This window comes from Mobula hypostoma, chromosome 9, assembly GCF_963921235.1.
Source record: "Mobula hypostoma chromosome 9, sMobHyp1.1, whole genome shotgun sequence".
Classification (NCBI taxonomy): domain Eukaryota; kingdom Metazoa; phylum Chordata; class Chondrichthyes; order Myliobatiformes; family Myliobatidae; genus Mobula; species Mobula hypostoma.
This window is the reverse complement of record NC_086105.1, coordinates 83,272,331-83,286,500: the sequence shown is the minus strand read 5'-3', so window position 1 is coordinate 83,286,500 and position 14,170 is coordinate 83,272,331. Positions and strand designations below refer to the sequence as shown.

Here is a 14,170-nt window from a genome sequence, read left to right as displayed (position 1 = left end):
TCTGTCCCCTTGAGCCATACTGTGCAACAATACCCGATTTAACCCCAACCTAATCACAGGACACTTTACAATGACTAATTAAACTTGCCAACTAGTACATCTTTGGACCGTGGGAAGAAACCTGAGCACCTGGAGGAATCACACACGGTCATGGGGAGAACACAAACTTCATCTGAGAGGGCACGGTTTTACAGTGCTTGGAAGTAGGTACAGAGGAGATGTCAGGCATAAGTTTTTTATGCAGAGAGGGATGAGTGGTGGAATGGGCTCCGGGCGACGGAGGTGGATACAACAGGGTTTTTTAAGAGACTCCTGAATAGATACATGGAGCTTAGAAGAATAGAGAATTATGGGCAAGGACATGTTCAGCAGAGCTTTGTGGGCTGAAGGGCCTGTATTGTGCAGTAAGCTTTCTATGTTTCTGTTTCTTGCCTATAACAGCAGGAATTGAACCCGTGTCACTGGTACCGTAAAGCATTATGCTAACCACCATGTTACCATGCTGCTTTGAACTCAGAGTTTGCACTTAACAAGCAGTAGGTACCCCAATTAAAACTCCTCCAATGTCAGAAACAGGACCTCAGACATTATTAACATATTATATATGGGCTGCTGTAACTCCAAAGGAACGTGTGTAATCAGGACTAGCTCAATAGGATTTAAAGTATTTAAATTCTTCTTTGTGTATATTAACAGAATGCCATGAAAATCTGAACAAAGTTTATTTATCTGAACAAACTCCATTTAAAGATCCTTCAGTAATATCTCAGTAAAACATTCCATGACACTAGATGACAGCACAATTGAATTAAACACCAAGTTACATAGTGAATATTGGAGCAGAAGACAAACAGCTTTGTCAAAGTACATTATGATAAGCATCTTAAAGAAGCAAAACCCAGTAGGGTGGTGAAGAGGAAATAAATTTTAAGAGATCAGGGTTTTTAGCAGTCTCTGGCAGGTGGTCAGAGAAAGCCAGGACAAAAAGTGTAGACTCTGCAGTCCATGCCACAATCCTTATTTTCATTCATAGTTTTGTTTTCATGAAAATTATTTTGTGTGACCTCCAATAACATAACACCGCAGAAACTAATTTTTCAACAAATATCTGTAATTATCCATGGAGCTGAACATAGTCAATGTATGTGAAAATAATCAGGTTTACTATCAATACAACTGGAATTGGAGAAAATTTTTTGATAAGTCAGATGTTGTGCAGGCCACATACACAGTAAGATTGTCACTACTGCCCTTTGGTCTCTATCTTTATGCATATTCTTTAAAATCTTTATTTTCATTTCTGAGTGCACTTATTCTGCACAAATGGTTTCCATATTTGTTAAGTTTTGCAGACACTGGCAAAACAACAGCGACTGACCTTTGTGCTGACATTTGTGTTAGGATTATCAATGAGAATTAACGGATTGCATATACTGCTTTATCCAAATATATATTTTAAATTATTTTTAGTCCAACTTTACCATAAACTACATTGCTATGGGGTGGAGAATTGGTTCACATAGACAGCCTATTTTAAGGTTTCTGCATATTTCCTATGTTAGTTATTATTCTAGGTTGAGTTAGTTACCACCAGCTGTTTGAGAAGAGGCCAGGCATGGTGTCACGTTGTTCTTCATTTAGTGGGGTATTCAGTGTCTCTCAATTCAGAATCAGGTTTAATACCTCTGGATTATGCCATGAAATCTATTGTTTTGTGGTTGCATTACATGCTAAAAACTATAAATTACAATATATATATTAAATTAATACTGCAAAAAGAGAGCAAAAATAATAGTGAGGTAGCTTTCATGGGTTTAATGTCCATTCAGAGATCTGATGGCAGAGGGGAAGAAGTTGTCCCCAAAACGTTGAGTGTGCGGCTTCAGGCTCTAGTTCTCCATCCTGATGGAAGCAAAGAGAAGAGGGCATGCCCTGGGTGATGTGGGTCTCCAATGATGGATGTTGCTTTTTTGAGGGATGGCCCTTTGAAAAATTATAATGAGAGTGGCACATTGATGTAGCACAAAATATACCAACATGTTATGCGAAGAATATTCTAGATTTAAAGTTCAAAGTAAATTTATTATTTAAGTAGATATATGTCACCAAATGCAACCCTGAGATTCATACTCAATAAATCCATAATAATAACCTCAATAAAAATCAGTGAAAGACTGCCCCAACTTGGGCATTCAACCAGTGTGCAAAAGACAACAGACAGTGCATATACAAAAATAAATAACAACAACAATAATAACAACAACCAATAAATGAGAACAAGAGATGAAGAGCCCTTGACAGTGAGTCTATAGGTTGTGGGAACATTTTAATGATGGGGTAAGTGAAGTTGAATAAAATTATCCCCAGTGCTGTGACAGCCTGATGGTAGAAGTGTAGTAACTATTCCTGAACCTGGTCATGTGAGTGCTGAGGCTCCTTTACCTTCATTCCAATGACAGCAGTGAGAAGACAGCATGTCCTGCATGGTGGGGGTCCCTGATGATGGATGCTGCTTTCCTGCGACAATGCTTTGTATAGATGTACTCAGTGGTTGGGAGAGTTTTACTCATGATGGAATGAGTCGCATCCACTACTTTTCATAGGATTTTCCATTCAAGGACACTGGTGTTTCCATAGCAGGTTGTGATGCAACCAGTCAATATATTCTCCACTACACATCTATAAAAGTTTGTCAAAGTTTTAGATGTCATGCTGAATCTTCACAAACTCCTAACTAAGTAGAGGCGCTGCCATGCTTTCTTTGTAATTACACTTGCGTGCCAGGCCCAGGACGTAAAATTGTTTGTCATCATTCTTCAGTACACGACTGTAATGGAGAATAAAATGATTGATACTCTGAATCTGATGCAGCATGAAAAACACAATAAGAATAAAGAACAAAATTTAAAAAACAGTAATTATAAATATAAAAGCAATTGTATAAAACACAATGTACACTTCACTGTTATATACGTAGACTGATTGACTGTATGTAAAGTAATGCTAGGTGATCTGTATGTAGTAATGGTGAGGAGTGGTGGTGGGTTAATGGGTGGGGTGTCATTCAGCCTGACAGCTTGGGGGAAGTAACTGGTTTTGAATCTAATGGCCCTGTCATGGATGCTGTGTAGCCTCTTCCCTGATGGAGTGGGACAAACGGTTCATGACCAGGGTGGGTGGGATCCTTCCTGATATCGCTGGCCTTTTTCTGGCGCCTTTCTGTATATATATATCGATGGTGGTTAGACTGGCATCGACCTGTTGTAGAGCCCTGCAGTCACAGTGTGACGTGTTTAAGAGTGCAACAATATTTTTTTTTACAGGGTGAGTTCTCAATCTCTTAACCCATCATGTATATAGACCAGAGGTCATAAGACATGGGAGCAGAATTCGGCCATCTGGCCCATTGAGTCTGCTCCGCCATTCAATCATGGCTGATCCTTTTTTTTAATCTCCTCCTCAACCTTTGATGTCATGTCCAATGAAGAACCTATCAATCTCTGCCTTAAATACACCCAACGACCTGGCCTCCACAGCTGCATGTGGCAACAAATTCCACAAATTCACCACCCTTTGACTAAAGAAATTTTTCCGTATCTCTGTTTTGAAAGGGCGCTCCTCTATCGTTTTCAAATCTTTTTGTTGCATTATAATCAGTTAAATGAACATATCAATAATAACAATACCAAGAGAACAGCATTCATATATACCAACATAAGTTCCAAATATCATATCCAGACAGTTCCTCCCCATCTCTTGATAATTGAAACCGAAAAAAAAGTTCAAAAAATTTGTTCAAGAAAAAAACACAAAAAAACAACCCCCCCAAACTAAACAGAAAACAAAACAGAGAAAAAAACTGGGCTGCCATAACTTGTCAATTATAATTATTCTGTCCTTGACTCTGTTCCTTCTTCCATAAACAATTAAATATTAGGAAAAAGGATTCAAAAAGAAAATCAACTTACGTCACACGTATGGAAATATTGAATAAAGGACTCCCGCACTCCTCTATCCTGAGGCGTGCCATTTTGTCCGAGACTCCCCCACCATGGGATATATCCTTTCCACATCTACTCTGTCTAGGCCTTTTAACATTTGAAAGGTTTCAATGAAATCCTCCCTCATCCTTCTGAATTCCAGTGAGTACAGACCCAAAGCCATCATATGTTCCTCGTATGATAACCCTTTCATTCCTGGAATCATCCTTGTGAACCTCCTCTGGACCCTCTCCAATGCCATCACATCTTTTCAAAGATGAGGGGCCCCAAAACTGTGCCAGGGTCCGGGATGTTTCAGATTGCGTCCAAGATATCCAGCAGTGGGAGGGAGAACAGCCAGAGGTCGTGGTACATATTGGTACCAATGACATAGGTAGTGTGACGAGAATACACATAGATTAAGATGTTAGCTGGCCTGTGCTGGCACCAGTGGGACCAGCAGTTGGTCTGCCACCTGTCTTCAGGAGAAAGAGAGAAATAAGGAAAACAATGGAGCAGCATTTGGAGATGTTAATGAAGGGATGGGAGAGAGTAACGGAAGGAGAGCTGTCAAGATCGGCTCCCCCTTTGAACCCTGAACTGTTTGAAGTGATGGACAGGCGATACCCCAGCAGGGGGATAAAAAGGGACAGGTTCGCTAAGGCAACACACACACGACACCCCGAGGTAACGAGACCCTGGAAGCAGTGCGTCTCCCACAAGTCGGTGGGAAGTTTTGGACGGCTAGTCGCGGGACAAGCCATAGACGCACAGGGTGGAAAGGCACGATCGGCGGTAACCTGGTGTGTGTCCACCCTTGCCTGGGTGCTGGGTTCACTGCAGAGAAACGATCGTATCTGGAAACGGAGGGGTCACAGTCGGTGACCTCAGCTGACATCACAAAGGGCTTGCACGAAAGCTGACTGCAAAGGTCTGTGTGTGGAAGCCGTTTGATTATTCATTCGTTTTGCTCTCTCTCTCCTTCCCCCCACTGTCTGCGAACTGAACTGAACTAAATTGAACTGAACTTTGCGTCACTTTGAAACTGGTCATTTACCCCTAGACAACGATAGAGCTTGATTGATCCTGTTATCCTGTGTACATGTGTGTTTATCATTGCTGAACTGTTGCACTTATTATCCTTTTGATTAGAGTACTGTGTTGCTTGTTTCCTTAATAAAACTTTCTTAGTTCTAGTAATCCAGACTCCAACTGAGTGATCCATTTCTGCTGGTTTGGCAACCCAGTTACGGGATACGTAACAGTAGGAAAAGGGAAGAGGTCCTGAAAAAAGACTACAGGGAATTAGGAAGGAAGTTGAGAAGCAGGACCACAAAGGTAGTAATCTTGGGATTACCACCTGTGCCACGCGACAGTGAGAATAGGAATAGAATGAGGTGGAGGATAAATGTGTGGCTGAGGGATTGGAGCAGAGGGCAGGGATTTAGATTTCTGGATCACTGGGACCTCTTTTCGGGCAGGTGTGACCTGTATAAAAAAGACGGGTTGCACTTGAATCCCAGGGGGACCAATATCCTGGCAGAGTGGTTTGCTAAGGCTACTGGGGAGAGTTTAAACTAGAATTGTTGGGAGGTGGGAACTGATCCTAAGAGACTGGGGAAGAGGAGGTTGGCTCACAATTAGAGAAAGATTGTAGACAGTGCAAGGGGGAGGATAGGCAGGTGAGAGAGAAGGGACGCACTTAGACCAAAGGTTTGAGATGTGTCTATTTTAATGCAAGGAGTGTTGTGAACAAAACAGATGAGCTTAGAGCATGGATCAGTACTTGGAAATATGATGTGGTAGCCAATACAGAGACTTGGATGGCTCAGAGACAGGAATGGTTACTTCAAGTGCCGGGTTTTAGTTGTTTCATAAAGGACAGGGAGGGAGGGAAAAGAGGTGGGGGTGTGGCACTGTTGATCAGAGATAGTGTCACGGCTACAGAAAAGATGGACGCCATGGAGGGATTGTCTACGGAGTCTCTGTGAGTGGAGGTTAGGAGCAGGAAGGAGCCAATAACTTTACTGGATGTTTTTTTATAGTAACAGGGATATCGAGGAGAAGATAGCGAAACAGATCCTAGAAAGCTGTAATAATAACAGAGTTGTCATGATGGGAGGTTTTATTTTCCCAGATATCGATTGGCATCTCCCGAGAGAAAGGGGTTTAAATGGGGTGGAGTTTGTTCAGGAAGGTTTCTTGACACAATATGTAGATAAGCCTACAAGAGGAGAGGCTGTACTTGATCTGGTATTGGGAAATGAACCTGGTCAGGTGTCAGGTCTCTCAGTGGGAGAGCATTTTGGAGATAGTGATCATAATTCTATCTCCTTCACAATAGCATTGGAGAGAGATAGGAACAGACAAGTTAGAAAAGGGAGTAGAGATAGCCCAGGAAATAATAGACCAGTGAGTCTTAACTCAGTGGTTGGTAAGTTGATGGAGAAGAGCCTGAGAGACAGGATTTAGGAACATTTGGAGAAGTATACGAGCCTGATTGAATTTTTTGAGGATGTGACTAAACACATTGATGATGGAAAAGCAGTATGTGTAGTGTATATGGATTTCAGCAAGGCATTTGATAAGGTACACCATGCAAGGCTTATTGAGAAAGTAAAGAGGCATGGGATCGAAGGGGACATTGCCTTCTGTGGCAAGCCAATTCTGGATCCACAAAGCAAAGAGTGGTTGAGACAGGTCATATTCTGCATGGAGGTCAGTCATAAGTGGAGTGCCTCAGGGATCTGTTCTGGGACCCTTACTCTTCGTGATTTTTATAAATGACCTGGATGAGGAAGTGGAGGGATGGGTTAGTAAGTTTGCTGATGACACAAAGGTTGGAGGTGTTGTGGATAGTGTGGAGGGCTGTCAGAGGTTACAGCAGGACATTGATGGGATGCAAAACTGGGCTGAGAAGTGGGAGATGGAGTTCAACCCAGGTAAGTGTGAAGTGGTTCATTTTGGTTGGCCAAATATGATGGCAGAATATAGTATTAATGGTAAGACTCTTGGCAGTCTGGAGGATCAAAGGGATCTTGGGGTCCGAGTCCATAGGACACTCAAAGCAGCAATGCAGGTTGACTCCGTGGTTAAGAAGGTGCACGGTGTATTGGCCTTCATCAATCATGGAATTGAATTTAGGAGCCAAGAGGTAATGCTGCAGCTAAATAGGACCCTGGTCAGACCCCACTTGGAGTACTGTGCTCTGTTCTGGTCACCTCAGTATAGGAAGGATGTGGAAGCCATAGAAAGGGTGCAGAGGAGATTTACGAGAATGTTGCCTGGATTGGGGAGCATGCCTTATGAGAATAGGTTGAGTGAACGCCGCCTTTTTTCCTTGGAGCAACAGAGGATGAGAGGTGATCTGATAGAGGTGTATAAGATGATGAGAGGCATTGATCGTGTGGATAGTCAGAAGCTTTTTACCAGGGCTGAAATGGTTGCCACAAGAGGACACAGGTTTAAAGTGCTGGGGAGTAGGTACAGAGGGGATGTCAGGGGTAAGTTTTTTAATCAGAGAGTGGTGAGTGCGTGCAATGCGTTACCGGCAACGGTGGTGGAGGCGGATATGATAGGGTCTTTTAAGAGACATTTGGATCGGTACATGGAGCTTACAAAAATAGAGGGCTATAGGTAAGCCTAGTAATTTCTAAGGTAGGGACATGTTCTGCACAACTTTGTGGGCCGAAGGGCCTGTATTGTGCTGCAGGTTTTCTATGTTTCTATCAGGCAGTAAAGAGTGATACAAAATACTTACTTAGTTCATCAGCCATCTCTTTGTCCCCCATTATTATTTCTCCTGCCTCATTTTCTGATGGTCCTATACCCACTCTCATTTCTCTTTTATTTTTAACATAATTGAGAAAACTTTTACTATCCATTTTGATATTATTTTCTAGCTTGCTTTCATATTTCATCTTTTCCCTTCTAATGATTTTTTTAGTTGCTCTCTGTTGCTTTTTATAAACTTCACAATCCTCTATTTTCTCAATAATTTTTGCTTTGTTGTACGCCCTTTCTTTTGCTTTTGTAATAGCTTTGACTTCCCTTGTCAGCCACAGTTGAACTATTTGAGTATTTCTTCATTTTTGGAATACACATGTTCTGTACCTTCTTTATTTTTCTCAGAAACACACGCCATTGCAGCTCTGCTGACATCCCTCCCAGCAATTCCTTCCAATTTACTTTGGCCAACTCCTCTCTCATACCACTGTAATTTCCCTTACTCCACTGAAATACTGCTACATCAGACTTTACTTTCTCCCTAACAAATTTCAAATTGAACACAATCATATTGTGATCATTGGTTCCTAAGGGTTCTTTTACCTTAAGCTCCCTAATTGCCACCAGTTCATTACATAACACCCAATCCAGTATAGCTGATCCCCTAGTAGGCTCAACAACAAACTGCTCTAAAAAGCTAACTCTTCGGCATTCAACAAACTCACTCTCTTGAGATCCATGACCAACTTGGTTTTCCCAATCGACCTGCATGTTAAAATCTACCATGACTACCATAACATTGCCCTTTTGACTCGCCTTTTCTATTTCCTGTTGTAACCTGTGGTCCACCTCCCAGCCACTGATGGGAGGCCTGTATATAACTGCCATCAACGTCTTTTACCCTTGCAGTTTCTTAACTCATCCCAGAAGGATTCAACATCTTCCGATTCTATGTCACATCTTTTTACTGACTTGATGCCATTCTTTACCTGTAGAGCCACACCACCCCCTCTGTCTACCTTCCTATCCCTCCGATATAACGTGTAACCTTGGACATTCAGCTCCCAACTACAACCATCCTTCAGCCACGATCAGTGCTAGCCACAACATCATACCTGGCAATCTGTAATACTGCAGCAAGATCATCCACCTTATTTCTTATACTACGCGAATTTAGATACATTTTGAGTACCGTATTTGCTATTCTTTCTGATTCTGCATCCCTAATGATTTGATACTCAGCCTGTTGGCTGCAACTAAGTCCCATCATCTGCCTGCCCTTCCTGACAACCTGACTGTACACTATCTTTACCTTTTTACTATCCGCCCTATCCCGAGTCCCTTCACCCCGGTTCCCACCCCCTGCCAAGTTAGTTTAAACCCTCCCCAACAGGTCTAACAAATCTGCCTATGAGAATTTTGGTCCTCCTCAGGTTCAAGTGCAACCCATCACTTTTGAACAGGTCATACCTCTCCGAGAAGAGATCCCAATTATCCAAGAACCTGAGGCCCTGCCCCCTCCACCAGTTTCTCAGCCAGGCATTTATCTGCCAAATCATCCTGCTTCTGCCCTCACTGGCATATAGCACAGGCAGCAACCCAGAAATTACTACCCAGGAGGTCCTGCCTCTCAGCTTTCTATCTAGCTCTCTAAATTCTCTTTTCAGGACCTCATTGCTTTTCCTTCCTTTGTCATTGGTACCAATATGTACCAAGACATCTGGCTGCTCCCCCTCCCTCTCCAAAAGTACTTAATTCCTTTTCCATTTTAAAACTTCTGAATGTACCCAGCAGATGAATTGCTTACAGATAGTCAATGATTGATGGGATGAAGATAAATTCTGCGCTCACAGCTTCTCATTAATAACGATGTGAATGGCTGGTAAAACTTTATATGATGATGATCACTATTGGGAGATGGGATCTTTCTCAGGGTTCTAGGTTTTGAAAACAATAACATTTTTAGTATTTGCTTAAATTGCTAGAAAAAGCGAAGGAACTTCAGTATAACATCCAGTCTAAATTACTGCAATTCAAACAATGCAACAGTCCTTCCAAAGTGCTTCATTGAATTACTGAGGGCAGGTGGAAGATTCAGAGCATGCAATATTCCAAGGTTTGGTCTTGGCCATGAAAGTTTTAAATATTTTGTTTTAAAAGTTCCATTGACTTCTGTTCCTTTTGAATTCACTAAGAAACAGTCAGTAGGCACGAAGTCTATATAAATTTTTTGAGAAGTGGCATCAGAATGATAGCGTGACTGATTCCCAATTATCCACCTTCAAGGTATTGAACAAGACTGCCCTGGCTATGAGCTGCTTATCTAGAGCAGGTCTCATGCAACATACCATGTGAAATATCCTCCTTTAAAGCTCATTTGAGGACATGGAGATCAACTTTGTAGGAACATAAGGACAGAGAAAGTAACTCGGAAACCAGTGCACTATAAGCACATTGGCCTGGAACCTGTAAGGAAATGTTGAAATAGTTACTTATGTTTCCTTATGCATCTATCAGCAACTTTGGGAATTTTGCAAATGTATGTACTAATGCAAATGCGGAAGTCCCAGAGTTGTTGTCAGCAGTCTACTGCTGTATTTTTTCTAAGAGAACTAGCTCTGATGCTGAGCATCTCAAAGTGGGAGAATGAAGCTTGGAGATTCTCTGCAACTTTAGGTTAAACCAGATAATGGATTCACATTTCAGTGGAGATTAGTGAACACAAACGGTAAAAATTAAGTTTGGGCAGAAATTTTTACATTTTATACACTTTTAATAAAAATGATACTTTTGAAGCAAAATAAAATTGTAAAAGCATAAACTGAAATCCTCAACCATACAGGCAACTCGAGAATATTCTTTCATAACCATGATGTGTTTCAGTAGATGAAGGCACAACATCCAGCCTGTGGCCAATAGTGATCCCCAGGGTGATAACAGTAGAAGTTTGCTACTTGTAGATGTCACTGAATATCAAAAGGAAATGGTCAGACTTTCTCTTATTTCAAAGGGCCATTGAATCAACCAGAAGTTAACTGCTATACGGCAACTCTGGAACAGTTCTTAAAAGGGTAAATGCGAAAACAGTTCTTAAAGTGGTAAATTTGAATACTGTTCTTAGAATGGTAAATTCGAAAGTCCAAGAGATTTGTACAGTCAATTAGGAGAGACTTTCCTGAAGTAAAGAATTCCTCGAAGACCTGACATTACTGCTAATCCCAGCCGGAACCTGCCTTGTCTGCAGGATTCACAAAGACAGAAATAAAACAGTTTAAAGGAACTGACCTTTTCCCCTGGAGAATAGACACTGCGCAATCCTTCTTGCTTTAGCAGAGGATATCTCAAAATGCAGGTCACTGTTTCTTGAACGAAGATTCAATAAAGGTCGATCCTCTCCAAAACTGCTGAACGATATCAGCTTTACTCGACTCTGCGAGTTCCTGTACTTTAGTAAGGTCTTCACTCTCCAACACTCTTACAATAGAAAGTAGAACTCCACTTTAAAACGAAACTGCGTCATAAGACGAATACGCAGCATAACGGAGTATCTGACGAATTAAATAACGAACTGAACTTAAAACTCAACTGGAAAAACTAACTGCGTCACACCAGGGGTCTCCCCTTATATACCTGGTGAGAACATGTCATCACGTGACCTCACATCGGCGGGAAAGTTACATCGTGTGACCTCCACAAAACCATTACATCATGCTCATCAGATACTCAATTACATCATGGTCATAAGATAGTCACAAGATACCCATGAAGTATGTAACAATGTTTATCTTCTCAGTTAAATTTAACTTTCTTTAAAACTTATTCGTTTAACAGCAGAAGATCATAATACTTCAGGCAAAATTATTTCTCTGGTAATTAGAAACTGACCACAAGTGTTCCACAGCTGTCACTGCCTCAGCTCTCTCCCCCTCTCAACAGGTTTCAATAGGTACATTTAACATCAGAGAAATGTATACAATATACATCCTAAAATTCGTTTTCCTTGCAAACATCTACAAAAACAGAGAAGTGCCTTAAAGAATGAATGACAGTTAAATGTGAGAACCTCAAAGCACCCCCCCCAAATTCCCCTACTCATTCACCCGGTAATTCAACATACCACAGGCTCTCTCTCTTCCTAATAAGGGAAAAAGAGGTGTCCCTGTTTCACAGCGAGACGGGAGACATAACAAACAGCTTGCTAATTTATGGTGTTAAAAGTCTGTTGCGTCGCTTTTTCCGAGCTCTGTGCCCAAAGAACTCAGGTCCCTGAGCACACACTGCTTACAATCTTCCATCTCTTACGGAAGTCTGGCAACCTGAAGGCTTGCTAGTCTTCCAGGCCACATCTTTGGCATATTGAAAAGTGGCTGGTCGTAAGGCCCTGAGAGCAGGTCCCATTTCTGCAAAGAACTAAAGTCAGCGTGCAACTCCAGGTCAAGGTCTTCAAAAGAGCCTTGAAAAGGAAGAAAAGAGATAACAAAGATAGAAATAGAGCTGTTTCTGAAGATGAAAGCAAAGGAGTCACTGTTAGGCACCATGGTCCTCCTAAGCTCTAAATTTCTGCCCTAGTTTAACGGTAAACAAGAGTGCAAATCCATAAACTGCATTATGTTGTTGCAGCACAATTTCATCAAAAAGGTTGTGTGAATTTACTGGGAATTCTTTTTTTCTTAGAAATATCTTTCATTTTTTCCATTGTATTTTCAGCACCTACAACAGTTACTCTATAAGTGTATATTTTACAAAGTTTTCTCCAGTTTTGTTACATCAAAACACAAAGGAACACTTCCCATGCATTGTGTATAGGGTCTTGCATTGCATAATTAGCTGTGATTTTACTGCAGAGCTTTGAATTTCCTGTAAATCTTCACACATTAATTGAAACTTACTGTGAATCAAAAATTACAGCGGCTTAGCTTAATTGAAAACATAGAACATAAGCCCAGAAACAGGCTATTCAGGCCAGTGTTGTGCCAAATCAGCTAAAAAGCAAAACAAAAACACCAAACCCCAATCCTTCCTATCTACACGAGATCCATATCCCTCCATCTTCCTTACATCCATGTGCCTATCCAAACATCTCTTAAAAGCCTCTAATGTATTTGCCTCTACCATACCAGGTAGTGTATTCCAGGCATCCACCACTCTGAGTAAAAAACTTACCTCTCACATCCCCTTTGAACCTGCCCTCTCTCACCTTCAAGGCATGCTCTCTGGTATTAAGGCACGTCAACCCTGAGAAACAGATACACCCTGACTATTCTATCTTGCCTTTCATAATCTTAGAAACCTTTGTCAGATCTCCCTTCGGCCTCCAAAGCCCCAGAGAAAACAACCCAAATTTGTTCATCCTCTCATTGTAGTGCATGCCCTTTTAATCAGGCAGAATCCTGGTAAACCTCTTCTTCACCTTCTCCAAAGCCTCAACATCCATCCTACAGTGGGGAGACCAGAAATGAATGCAAACTCCAGATGTGGCCCAACCAGAAATTTATAAAGTTGCAACAGAATCTCTTGTCTTTTGAACTCGATGCCTCTTACAGAGACTATCAGAACTATTTCAAGATTTAGCTTATTTTAGAGGGTCACTGAATGGTAAAACAGTCCTTTATTGGTAATAAAGGTGAAATGGTTTGCCTACAGTTTGCAACCCATTTATTGGGAGATTCTTCTTGGATGATCTCACTCCTCACTCCAGATCCCTTTCACAAAATAATGATCAATCTTGTTATTCATTTCTTCAGAAGCTACTAAAATATAAATTATAAAATTTATTTAGGCAAATAAAGTCTTGGATGCTCCAATTTTCACAGGAATACTTGATGTTGCTATATCAGACTAAATGAGTAAAGACCTTTGTAATGTTTAAAACTAAGTGAATGGTTGTGATTATGCTTTGAACCGGTCAATAACCTTTATAAAGCAAACCCATGTTCTTGTTTACAGATCACATTTTATCCTCATATGTGTTGCCACATTCATCTTCAATGTGGTAACACACCCAGTTTTTGTTCCTTTTTTGATTCAATTTTTGTAAAGTTTACTAAATTGAGGAGGAACTACATTTTGCAATTCAAATAATTAGAATGACGTAATGAAGGCAGTTAGTAGTAGCCTTTAAATGGTAAATTACCATATTTCTTCAAGATATCAACTGATATTAATGCTTCAAATTGCCTATAATGAAAAGTTAAAGTTCTGTGAGGAGCAAAAGATAGCATGTAGCTTTTTGTTGATTCTATTGTATTTCTTTGTTCTACTGTGAACGTCCACAAGAAAAATGAATCTCAGGGTAGTAAATGGCGACATATGCATACTTTAGTAATAAATTTACTTTGAATTTTGAAATGCCAGAAATATTAAAAAAGGATGTGCAGCAAATATGGAAAGTGAAAGAGTCAATAACCTTTTGTCAGCCTTTGTAGATTGCTCAAAGCAGGTCCCATGGTTTGAACTATTGTACG

The 14,170-nt window shown here is 40.9% G+C and overlaps 1 protein-coding gene across 3 annotated transcripts in view; it reads right to left on the bottom strand.

The window, feature by feature from the left end:
* Positions 1–245: 245 nt before the first annotated feature.
* LOC134351817 (uncharacterized) overlaps positions 246–14,170 on the bottom strand; it is a 57,537-nt gene continuing 43,612 nt past the window's right edge. For 2 of the 3 annotated variants that reach the window (XR_010019268.1, XR_010019265.1), the window contains one exon: positions 246–2,827. The gene's annotated coding sequence lies outside the window, so the exon portion shown is untranslated. Of the gene's footprint in view, positions 2,828–10,859; positions 11,181–14,170 lie in introns of those variants that run through there. The other variant, XR_010019267.1, reaches the window with a different exon arrangement.